Source organism: Pyxicephalus adspersus, chromosome 1, assembly GCF_032062135.1.
Source record: "Pyxicephalus adspersus chromosome 1, UCB_Pads_2.0, whole genome shotgun sequence".
Taxonomy (NCBI): Eukaryota; Metazoa; Chordata; class Amphibia; order Anura; family Pyxicephalidae; genus Pyxicephalus; species Pyxicephalus adspersus.
Genome location: NC_092858.1, coordinates 85,724,232 through 85,735,589, shown reverse-complemented (window position 1 = coordinate 85,735,589; position 11,358 = coordinate 85,724,232). Strand labels below are relative to the sequence as shown.

General features: G+C 37.8%; 1 long non-coding RNA gene across 1 annotated transcript in view; it reads left to right on the top strand.

Annotated features, from left to right (window-relative positions):
- The first annotated feature begins 7,957 nt into the window (after positions 1-7,957).
- LOC140334542 (uncharacterized) overlaps positions 7,958-11,358 on the top strand; it is a 91,856-nt gene continuing 88,455 nt past the window's right edge. Inside the window, exon 1 of the long non-coding RNA XR_011921586.1 lies at positions 7,958-8,112. This is a non-coding gene — a long non-coding RNA (uncharacterized lncRNA). The remainder of the gene's footprint in view (positions 8,113-11,358) is intronic.

The following is an 11,358-nucleotide window of genomic DNA, read 5'->3' as shown; positions in this document are numbered from 1 at the left end:
TTGTATAAATGAATGCTTGGAAATGTCAGTGCACTTGTGCAATGTTGTAAAGAACAGTAGGCCAAAGATCCACCACAACAATGTGAGAGACCGATAAAGTCATACAGAAAACAATTTTTGACTAAAATATATATATATCATAGTCAAAGAATATACTGTACAAATATATAACTTAGAATACACTACATTTTGCCCTTACATTGTAAGACAAAATAAATTGCATATATTGTTATAACTGACTTAGTTAATGTGAAATTGGTTTCTGAATAGGCCCTACCAAAATCAGAATACTTGTCTGGGACTTGTATTGTAACAAAACAAATGTCTTACTGGTTTTGGCTGTACATGTGCAAAAAGTTTTACTGTGATATAAGAAAAAGATAAGTATTCTACTGGGGGGTAAAGATGAATAATGTCAGGTCAAGTGATCCTGAAGAATGATCTAAAGCAGTGGTCCTCAACCTGTGGTCTGCAAGAAAATTTTGGTGGTCCACGTCTCTGGCTGGTGTACCCCCCTGGGGGGTCAAGAGGAGGACCCCGCTTGGGGGGGGTGCACTGGTCAGAGTGGCGGACCATGTCTCCTGTATGCATCACAGGCTCAGGGCGGTGGGCGGGTTGTGCCTCTTGATGGGTGGGGGGGTTCTGGCATCATGACATCACTCTGGGGGAGGTTTCTTCCCCTTTGAGTGACGTGCGCAGTCCAGAGTCCATAAATTTAGTGGTCCATGATGTCCAAAATGTTGGGGACCACTGATCCAAAGAATAAAAATACAAGTTCATGTTTCAGATTTCTGAGTACTGAATGATCCCAGTGAAAAAAATGATAAATGTATTCCTCGAAAATTAGTTTCACAAGTTGTTCCATCATTTTGTCATGCTAGATACTAGCTTGTAACACTGAATAGTACATCATCTCTATTATACTTGTATGATAAACAATATTAAAAGTTTTCCAATAATTAACTACTTATAGTGATCACTAGTAGTATAGAAATACATAAAATAAAGTTAGCAAAATGTTAAAAAAAAAGAGTCATATAAAAAATATTAGTGGATAATCAATTAACCAAGTATTTAGTTAAGAAAGTTAGCTCAATTAAAACATTAACTGAGATATAGTGAAGATGAAAGTCTTACAAAGTGCAAAAGTCATTTTATTTGTTTCTAGTATGGGTTTTGGGGTTGTATTTCAAGACAATACATTCTCATCTTTTTACATTTATTTGTGGAAATAGACAACTATGTCTCTATCACAGATGAATATTATGCAAAGGGGTTTGGGAATAGCCAATCCCTGTCTGTACTATGCTACCTCCCACCTAGGCAGTGTAGTTGATTGGTGCTGCCTTTCTAGGACTAAACATAGGGTGTCAATTGATCAATCCTTTTGCCGCATTACCTATGGTACCCTGGTTATCAGCCTTTGATTTTTCCAGACCAAGACATCATCCCACTGTAGTTCCCACTTGGAAGATATATCAAAAGGTTTCCCCCAGCCAATATATTTGGCCATGGCCATCCCATAACCAAGCATTTCCATTAGGTATGGTATCAAGGATATGAGTTTAGTTGCCTCAAATATTTGTGAAATGACCTGTTTCCTGTGTCTAGTCCATCATTCATGTTGAGAAAACTGCCGTCCCCAAACTTCCCGATATCATTAGATTTTTGGAGGGTGTTTCCATTACCTAATTTTCTTCTAATTTTTCCTTCCTCATTGTACTCAGGTACAGGGTTCATCAGACATCCTTGATTAGTAGCAGGTATCAGAAACTGGGTAAAAGGATTGTGACAATATGATGTAGAACACCAGATCAGAGGTTTCTTCTCCATCACAGTGCTCTGGTCTCATCTAAGTGGTGAGACATTTAATCACTGCTGCTAGGCCTTGCATTCTGCTTTTTTGGAAAAGCTCTGATTCTAATTGATGTGTTTGTGGATCTGGAACGTAATTGAGAATATGCTCCGGAATAATATTACAGCTAGTTGGATGAGAAATTCCAGGCTACATCATTCTAGTGGAAGCAAATCTAGGAATCTTCTGACTACAGAGCCACCTGGGCCTTGCATGAGCCAGAGTTTAAATTAAATATCATTTTTTTTTTCCTTTTTGTGAGTGCAACATTATTTACTCCATCCTTATTACCATGGTGTGCTCTTTGTAGACCCTCTTGTTCCTATCTCAGTTCTGCTCATTCTTCTGCATACTTCTTTTATTCCTTTTATAACTGTATGATACATCTCTAGGATGATGGATTAGGCATTATTTTATCTTTTATTATGCCAAGGTCACTGTGAACAGGAGTATTTGTTTTGCAGTTGGAATGTCTCTTAATGCATGTTATCCAGTTTATTATTCACTTCTTTGTACTCCATTACCTTGTTTACTATATCTCCAATTGTATTATCTTTCTTTTTTTATATAAATAAAGAATGGTTTAAAAATATCGAGAGTTATGAACAATAACTGATTGAACAATATACATTGATAAAGTATTTTATAATTAGCTAATACTGAATATAGCAGAGAACAGTGCACTTTTGTAAGAATATATTTGTGGTTCCAATATAACTGATTGATTTACTGAACTAAGTGACATCATGTTCAACCTTTGACCTTGCACACCTTTGTTGTGTTGTATGTGAAACTCACAGATTTAGAAAACATATTTAAGCTCAGATCAGTTTAATATAGAGTTACTACTAATCTCTTATTGCATTAAAACCTAGAACAAGTGAGTATTATCATTTCATTAGATTTACTGGCATTTACCATAGGTAACTGTGAAACATTTTTAGCTGGAATGGAAAATAAAGTATGTGTGTGTTATAAATAAAATGTGCCTATTATCAACATAGTTTTTACTGTGATATTCTGGAGGATGAACTTGGAAAAATCCTCTGTGCAGTTACCTGTGTAAATCAATACCAGTAGCTTGTATCCAAAGGTTACCAAGGCACTGGAGTACCAGAAATCTTATTCGACTTAGCATTCTTGTACAGTGCGGCATATTAGACATATCATGTAAATGCACGATTTCACTTATGGGTATTGCTTGTGAAAAGAGGACCATTTCTATCCTGCAACATCATAGGCAGTCTGCTTCTAACTATGAAGTGTAAACTACCGCAAGAGCATAAGTTGTAGGTTCTGCCCCACTACTATGCAATGCAAAATGCTTAAGCAACCATGCCAGTCACCTCTTCTCACTGGCACCTCTTTGCTATATTTATGGCAAATGTAGGTGTACTGGCTGTTATTGCTACCATAGAGATAGGACTTCATTTCAGCCTTACCTAAAGACAGAGGGAAACCCCTATGGAAAATTAGAATAAGATAACATTATAAGCCTAATAGTAGCAGTTACAGTACTTTCCTGCTGAAAAAGTCATGTATGTCCCTGTTGGATAAACAATAGATGGTAACCAAAATACCATTTCAAACTTGTAATGATTTTCCTATTATCAATCTAGTCAATCAGATAAAATTATTTTTTTACGTTTTTGTGATGCTAGGCTTTAGTAGTACCTGTACATTGTCCTAAATTCACTTCTGCATATACCAGCTATGTGAATATAATGGTGGTATTAATCATTATATTAATGTCATGACAGACTCACACATTTTGCAAGTAACTGAGAAAGTAGAAGCGAGAAGAGTGTCAGGTACTTATTATGGTCCATTTATCAAAGTCTCTCTACTCTTAAACTATAATTTAATAATACAGTCAGTTCTTTTTATTCCTTTTGGGACATTTTGTATTATACTAAAAGTATCATGGACTGTTCACACATTGATTATCAGTAATGATTTAACATAGATAATTGTGATTTTCTTTTCAGAATGTTATAGCTTATATAAATAAAATGTTACATAAATGGTACATCCGGTCAAATTTAAATGCAAGGTGTGGTGATCAGGAGAGGAGTTGTCAGCGTGAGGTTCTTACGGGATATACAATAAGGACTTCTGCCTAAAAAATACCACTTATATCACACAAAGAGCTTTTCCAACATACCTCTTTAGGAAGAAACACATGTTTACTGTTTACATAAATAAAATGGTAGAAAATGCCTTTCAACTGCTATTTCACCTCTGCTAAGCCCTGAAGTGTCACTGGTGAGACATTTGCTTCTCCTATTACCATTTATTGCAACCGTACCTAAAAACTAAATGTACTGGCATTGTAATGGCCTACCTGCAACCAATAATTCCCAAGCTTGTATAAATAGGACCCTCACATCTGTTAGTACTCTATTACTGGTCATTGTAAGATAATATTTATTGTGTTACCTATAACGTCTTCATTATTTTGTACTTTTACTTTATACAGAGCCATGTGAGATGATAGATCAGTAGACTAGGCCACTTCTTCTACTATTTCATTGTCTAGATCAAATGCTCATATACTTATTTTATACACATTTAGGACAGGGGTCAGCAGGGGCACTCTTACTGGTCTGCATGCTGAGATGGACTGCATTTACTGACACTCTTATGGCCAGCACAAGTTCCTCAATAATTTGTGCTATAGTACCTTTCGCCGGGGTTTAATGAGTCTCAGATGCCTGTGTTTCTGTAACTGGTTGTAACTGTAACTCCTACTTTTCGGTAGGTACTAACTATTGCATATTGGAAACATATGACCTGCAGATTAGCCTGACTTAGGCTATGTACACACGTGCAATAATTGTTGTTGGAAAGGATCTTTCACGACCCTTTCCAACGACTAACGACTGCACAATGCTCTATGGAGAGGGGAGGGGGAGAATGACGGAGCAGCACCCTGCTGCGCTCTCTCTTCCTTCACTTTTATTAAGATCGTTCGTTGTTCATCATCGGTAGATCCGCCAGGACGGTCGTTCGGACGATGGAGGACGAGTGATGTACACATGCCAGATTCTCGTCCCATATTGGCGCTGAGCCGATTATCGGAGGAGAACCATTGCACTTGTGTACGTAGCCTTAGTCGTCTAGCCATTACAATTCGGCTCATTTCAAATTTGCTTAGTACCATGTTTGCCTTTTTTATCTGCCTAGAGCACATCACCATCAACAAATGACTGTTCACTTGCTTATCAATACATCCCACCCCTTGATAGGAGAAATAAATGAATCAGTGAAACATCAAATTGTCCTGTATACCTTATTTGTTGTTCTGTTTTATATCCTACTACATCCTAAAAACATTTTACATAATTACTTGATGATTGAAGGTTATAGAAAACACAGGCATTTTGATAATAAACAAACTTTATTAAATTCTCAATTTAAATATATACAAAAAAAATATTAAATCATCATATGGTTCATCATCTTCAATATCAAGGCAGATACTTGACGAATAGGGGGAAATAATTCACAAAATAGGCCACATGACACTACTCATAAGATTCAAACATCAATTATCTATATAACATCCTTGTAAAAGCCCAATATAAGGGGTACACAACCTCCCCTATGGTGACAATGATTAATCAAAAAATTGTTCTCAATGTGTTTTGCTGATTTGATTCTCTGCATCCTCAGGGGATAATAGAATACTTGAGGGAAATATACTGTATTCACATATCTTTATATTGTGTGAATCAGTAAATACACACACATATATAGAACGTATTGGGGGATATTTTGGATGGTAATTTTGGTATCCAATTTTAAAGTTTATTGATCTGATTTAGTGTAAACCGCTGAATATGAACGGTAAGGTGCAATAGACACACAGGAATTTTTTACATGTGGTGGTAAAATTGGTTGGTAAAGTTAGGTTTAAGTAACTATTCTTTTTGTTTTTTTTGTTTTTTTTTAAGAAGCAACCAACAATAAGATACAATACAGAAAAAAATAAATGCTAACACATGACACTAAACCAGTAAAGTGCATATTACAGAGCATAGGAGAAGCACAAACATATTGAGTACTGGCCGACACATATCATCACAAACAGTATTAATCATTTTAGTGTAAAAGGAAGTGTCCAGTTGGTGTCAGGCAGTACTATGACAGTATCAAACACAGATGTGCATTGGTCAAAAAGTACAAAACTTTGTTGGTTCCTGATTTTTTAGGAAAGAAAAGAGAGATAGAAAAGAAAGCAGAGAAGAGAAAAAGGAGACAGAAAGGGGGAGAAGAGCAGTGTAATGGGGGTGGGTAGGGGGAGTGTGTGGGAGGTAAGGGCAGTGGGAGTCCCACAAAACATGAAGGCACTAATCAGGTGATCCAAGCAGTCGTCTATAAGCAGGTGTACTGTTAAAATCATCCAGGTGCGTACAGGTCCCTGTGATGGCTGCTCCCTTGGTTTTGTCAGTTCTTCCATATATTGTATGTCGTTGACCCTGGCAATCCATTGTTTAATTGTAGGAGGGACGGTATGTTTCCATAATGGCGGAATACGTGCTTTAGCAGCGTTCAGCAAATGGCGCCGAAGAGAGAGCTTGTATCGTTTTTTTGAGATTGCGGACACATGTAGTAATGGTAATTCAGGCCTATTTTCGATAGATGTCCCCATAAATTTTTTAACTATTCTAGCAATCCCCTCCCAGAAAGGTGTCAGTGAAGGACAGGTCCAGAAAATATGCATCAGAGTACCTGTGTGTTTCCCACATCTCCAACACAAGGGGCTCACCTGTGGGTAAGTAACCATTCGTAATTAGGAAGAATAGTTCCTGTTATTTAGGGAAATTGGAATGAGTAAAACAACCTTCCTGTATGACTAACCCTAGCTCTCCAACATAATCATACACAGGTACTCCCCGAGTTAATCACAAACAAAGCTAAAAAACTAAGCAAAAAAAAAAAACTTTATGGAGCTCAGACAATAATTCACTTCTGGAGCAAGCTGTGCTTTGATATGCAAAAAGAAACAACTGCAGAGTAAATAAACCACTTGCCAGTCGACTTGGGGGATTTGTCCAGCGTCTTGCTACTCGACTTAGGGCTTTTGTCAAGTGACTTGCAACTGGACTTGCAGTGAGTCTTCTGTAACACTGCCTTCCTCCCCGCCTTCCTTGAATTCTAAGTCCACAGCTTTCTCCTCTGAGAGAAGAGGGCAGGGAGGATGGCGGTGTTACAGAAGCCTCACTGCCTTCCTCCCCGTCCCATTTAGCTGTCAGCGGAGAAAGACGAACCTAGTGGACTTAGAATGCAAGGTATATGGGGAAGGGGGGCATTATAACAGACTAAGTACGACTTGCAAACAACTTGATAAATGAAGTGACTTGACTTGGGACTCAACTTGGGAGAATTCTTGGTGACTTGAGACTTGACTTGGTGACTTAGTCCAACCTAGGAGTCATAGGTCTGACTAGGAGTCATCCGTATGTCAGATGTCCGTAATTCGGGCACTACCTGTATATAGCTATATATAAAGTTTTGATACCTGCATTTAACTTACAATTTAAAATAAAGAGCTCCATTTATAAAGCCGGGAAATAGACATTCCCTCAAACATTCCCTGGAATCCATTACTGTCATAAAAACGCATGGAGCTGCAAGATTCTCCACCAGGGAATGTTTATTTGCTTTCTTTGTAAATAGAGCCCATTACTGTGTCATTTTATATTTTATTGGAATGCAAGTATCAATCTTTGCTTTTGATGTACATTATAACATATGACTTTACATATAAGGTTTTGGCTTCTGTGGCATTGAACTTTCAGGCATTGTTCATTGGTGAATGCATTGAACATTATTGCATGAAGTATTTATGCCGTGTGCTGTATTCATTTACACTGCCAGCTGCTGTGTCCGGTCCATTGTTACACATCTGATTGGCGGACATACAGCAGGCATAGAAAGAAATACATACAATGTAATGTCATCAGATTAGTACAACGCCGGATGTCAGCGCATGCTACTCCTCGGCTCTAGGTGGCGCTGTGAGCGGCAGGAAACGCTTGAGGCGTTCAGTTCTGCTCGAGTGTCTCTATGGTAATGAGCTGTCCAGCAGTTCAGCAGCGACAAGGGCTTTTGTAGAGCTGTGGAGGAGAGCGCTGGTGGTACTGCACATAGACTTGTATGCAGCCTGAGGAGCGGTGCCCGGCACCTGACAGCCATAGGAAGAAGCAGCCAGGGCACCATAACACTGCTGAGCAGAGAGAGCCAGCCTGAAGGTAAGCCCCGTGCCTGACATAGGGAGGAGGTTTGTGTTTACAGGATGTGTCAGGCACGCTGCAATCTCTATTGTGTTCAGGCTGCAGCACAGGGATCTGTATATTAGCCATGTGAATGCCGGGTTCTATTCATTTATCTGCAGGAGGATCCTGATAGCTTTGTGTATGGAGAAAGCTGGGCTCATCACCTTCCTAGGATACTCTTAAGCCCAGCTTAACTCTGTATTAAATAGGGATGCATAGTTCCATGTATTGCCTCACCCCCAGCCCTACACCAGCCACACAATGATATTCAATGCACAATACTTTGTGATAACCTGGATGTGTTCGCTGACAAAAGGAGCTTTTATTGTCTGATCATGTGATCACCTCCTGGGGCTTGTGCCTTGGCACAGGTGCTCCCTGCTCACATGGCTGTGCCTACTTGCATGGAAGGAGGCTGCTGTTTAATCACTTCCAGGGGCAGAGCCTTCCTTGACCTTATGGATACTCTCAGAGAACAGATGGCTTAAGTGAAGGGAGGGGGATCATATATCAGCCTAAATAATTTAAACTATCTGTTGTTTTTAATGATCATGGATGCAGACACTACATGCTGGGAGTTAAAAATGATAAAAACACAGGTATATTATCCTGATGAGAAAAGTTGAATTGTGTACCTCACCATGAAATATGTGCAGAAGCAAGTGCTTCCTTGTTGATGGGTACTTTCCCATTTGCTTGCTAGGTTTTGTAATTGTAGCTTTCGTCACAATTTCAACAGGTCACTAGTCCTGAGGAGCTGCTGGCTATGTTAAAATTGTTGCCCTATGGGTGCCAGAAATATGCTTATTTAGTTAAGTGCCTTCAAAGCTATGATTATACAGATTACAGAAATGCTACCGTATTCTGAAATACTCGGCAATATTCATTTGTTTGGTTTGCAGTAAATGAATTAACAGATGTTAAGCTTTGCTTCTTTCACGCTATGGTAGCATTTCAGTGAACGCCGCCAGAGGTTTGAAAGTTACTATAGGTATGCGCTTTTATTAACAATCTGTTAACTATAAATAGAATGTGGATAATAAGGACATAATTAACTTTACAGCATGCTGATAACCCCTTGCCCCAGGCAGATGCGCCAGTCCAGTATTATTTACTGTGCACTGCATTTTTTATAGTTATGACTTTCTGCCTGGTGTAATATTTAGTCTGTATTTTATTGATAAATTAAGTTAGACACTTTTCATTTTGTACTGATTTGTTGCTTACAACTGGATCAAATGTGACGGAATATTTAGCAACTGTTTATCAGATTATATATGCAGTTAGAATGTGTTCAGATGGTATAGACTATACAATTTCAGGTGTTACTATACCTTTCACCTTGGTCAGATTCATTGAAGTAAACATGAATTGGTCAGACAAGTAAAAACATACTTTTAGAAATTGTACACCATTAATACAACAATGGAAATATTGTATACCATGCCTAGTCACTTCAGGTACACTGCAGTCACAGCTCTACAATTGTGCTGATATTTATGTTTATATATATATATATATATATATAAATGCCTTGCTGTATTGTAAACCAGTAGACCATGTGTATATTTAAACTGGTGAAAGCTGTTTATTTTCCTATCACTTTACAGATCATTGGAACTATTTACGGTCAGTCGCTGTGACAGATCTCAAAATTAATGTTATGTCCCTTTTAGAGTAATGCAGACCCATAGTTCAGGGCCAGTGTATTTACAAGTATTCTGTCCCTGTATATAGGTGTGGAAGGAGTCCATTCATCAGCTGTGTGGGTATGTAACATATGAAAAAAAATATTATATATATATATATATATATATATATATATATAGAGAGAGAGAGAGAGAGAGAGAGAGAGAGAGAGAGAGAGAGAGACTCTGAAAAACTGAAACATAGAAAATTCCACTCCAAGATTTTCATTTTAGGGTGCCTTAGCCACTTTTATATATACTTTCTATCTGCAGCAAGTAACAGAAGTCTTTCACTGCAGTTATTAGTTAAATAGCCAGACAAATAAATATTCTTTTTCCGGCAGCCATTCCTTTTTCTGTTGTATGTTAACTAACAGCAACCATACCTGGCAGGAGTATACATACCTAGGATCAAGAGATACAGGGTAGGGCCCTCAGTTCCAAAGATTCTGTTCTAAATTTGAAGGTCACCCAAGTTTGCATTGATCCATAGAATTTCTCTACAGCCAGACTCCACAAAGCAATGCCTGATCTGACACAGCTATGACCCACACACTTGTCCCAAGAGAACATTAACATCTCTGCATTTGGGCACACAGTTTTTAGACTTCTATTTTATACCATATGTGCAGACAAGTTTATTTCCTATTTATATTACCACTATCCAACTTCATCTATAAAGAGTGTATTTCATAGTATACTGCTTTGTTTGTATTTTTGATTATACTCTTTTATGCAGTTACTAAATTTTATGTGACCATGGCTCTTTTCCCCGTCTAGTAAACAGAAAAAGAAATGTTGTTTTCATTGCCTACATAAATGTTTATTGTTGCAGGCTTTGTTTTTCTGTTTCTGCATGAGTTGAAAAAAATTACTATTTTACTATTTATTGTGATTAATATAGACACATAGCAGCCAAATGCTTTTTGTCAACTAGCAGATGTGCACATGTGTAAGGAGAACAACCAAGCTTTTTTTAGCAGCAGTTAGATGTAAAATAAGCCAGTGCAGATTGGCCACAAATCATTGGCCACGAGTCAATTTAAGAAAAACTGCAGAGAGTGATGATGATTTTTTAAATTGCAGATTGCAATAGAAATACACTAGCTAACAATATATTACAGATAGGTCAGTGGCTGTGACATGCTTCACTTTATACATTGCACATTTGATATTTGCAATTAATTGAACAAATTTGAACATTTCTACAAATAGCATCTTTGTGTGTGGGGCGCATTTCATTAGGAACTAGTATAAATTCTTATACATTGCTATACATGTGATTAAATAAAAAGCAGCAACTAAGGTTTGGCTGCATCAGTTAGTAGTCAGATCTTGTAGTTTTGTATTGGAATAGCTATCTGTGTGGAGAGTTTTAGGAGAACGCCTGTCTTCCACCTATCTGTCCATCTCTTTCTCACCTCTGTGCTACTGTCTGCCTTTGTGCAGCTCAGCTCTGCTGCTTCCTTTTGTCATAAAGAAGGAAGAATATGCATTTTTAATGATCCTTTAAATAATAAACGACAGGTATTTT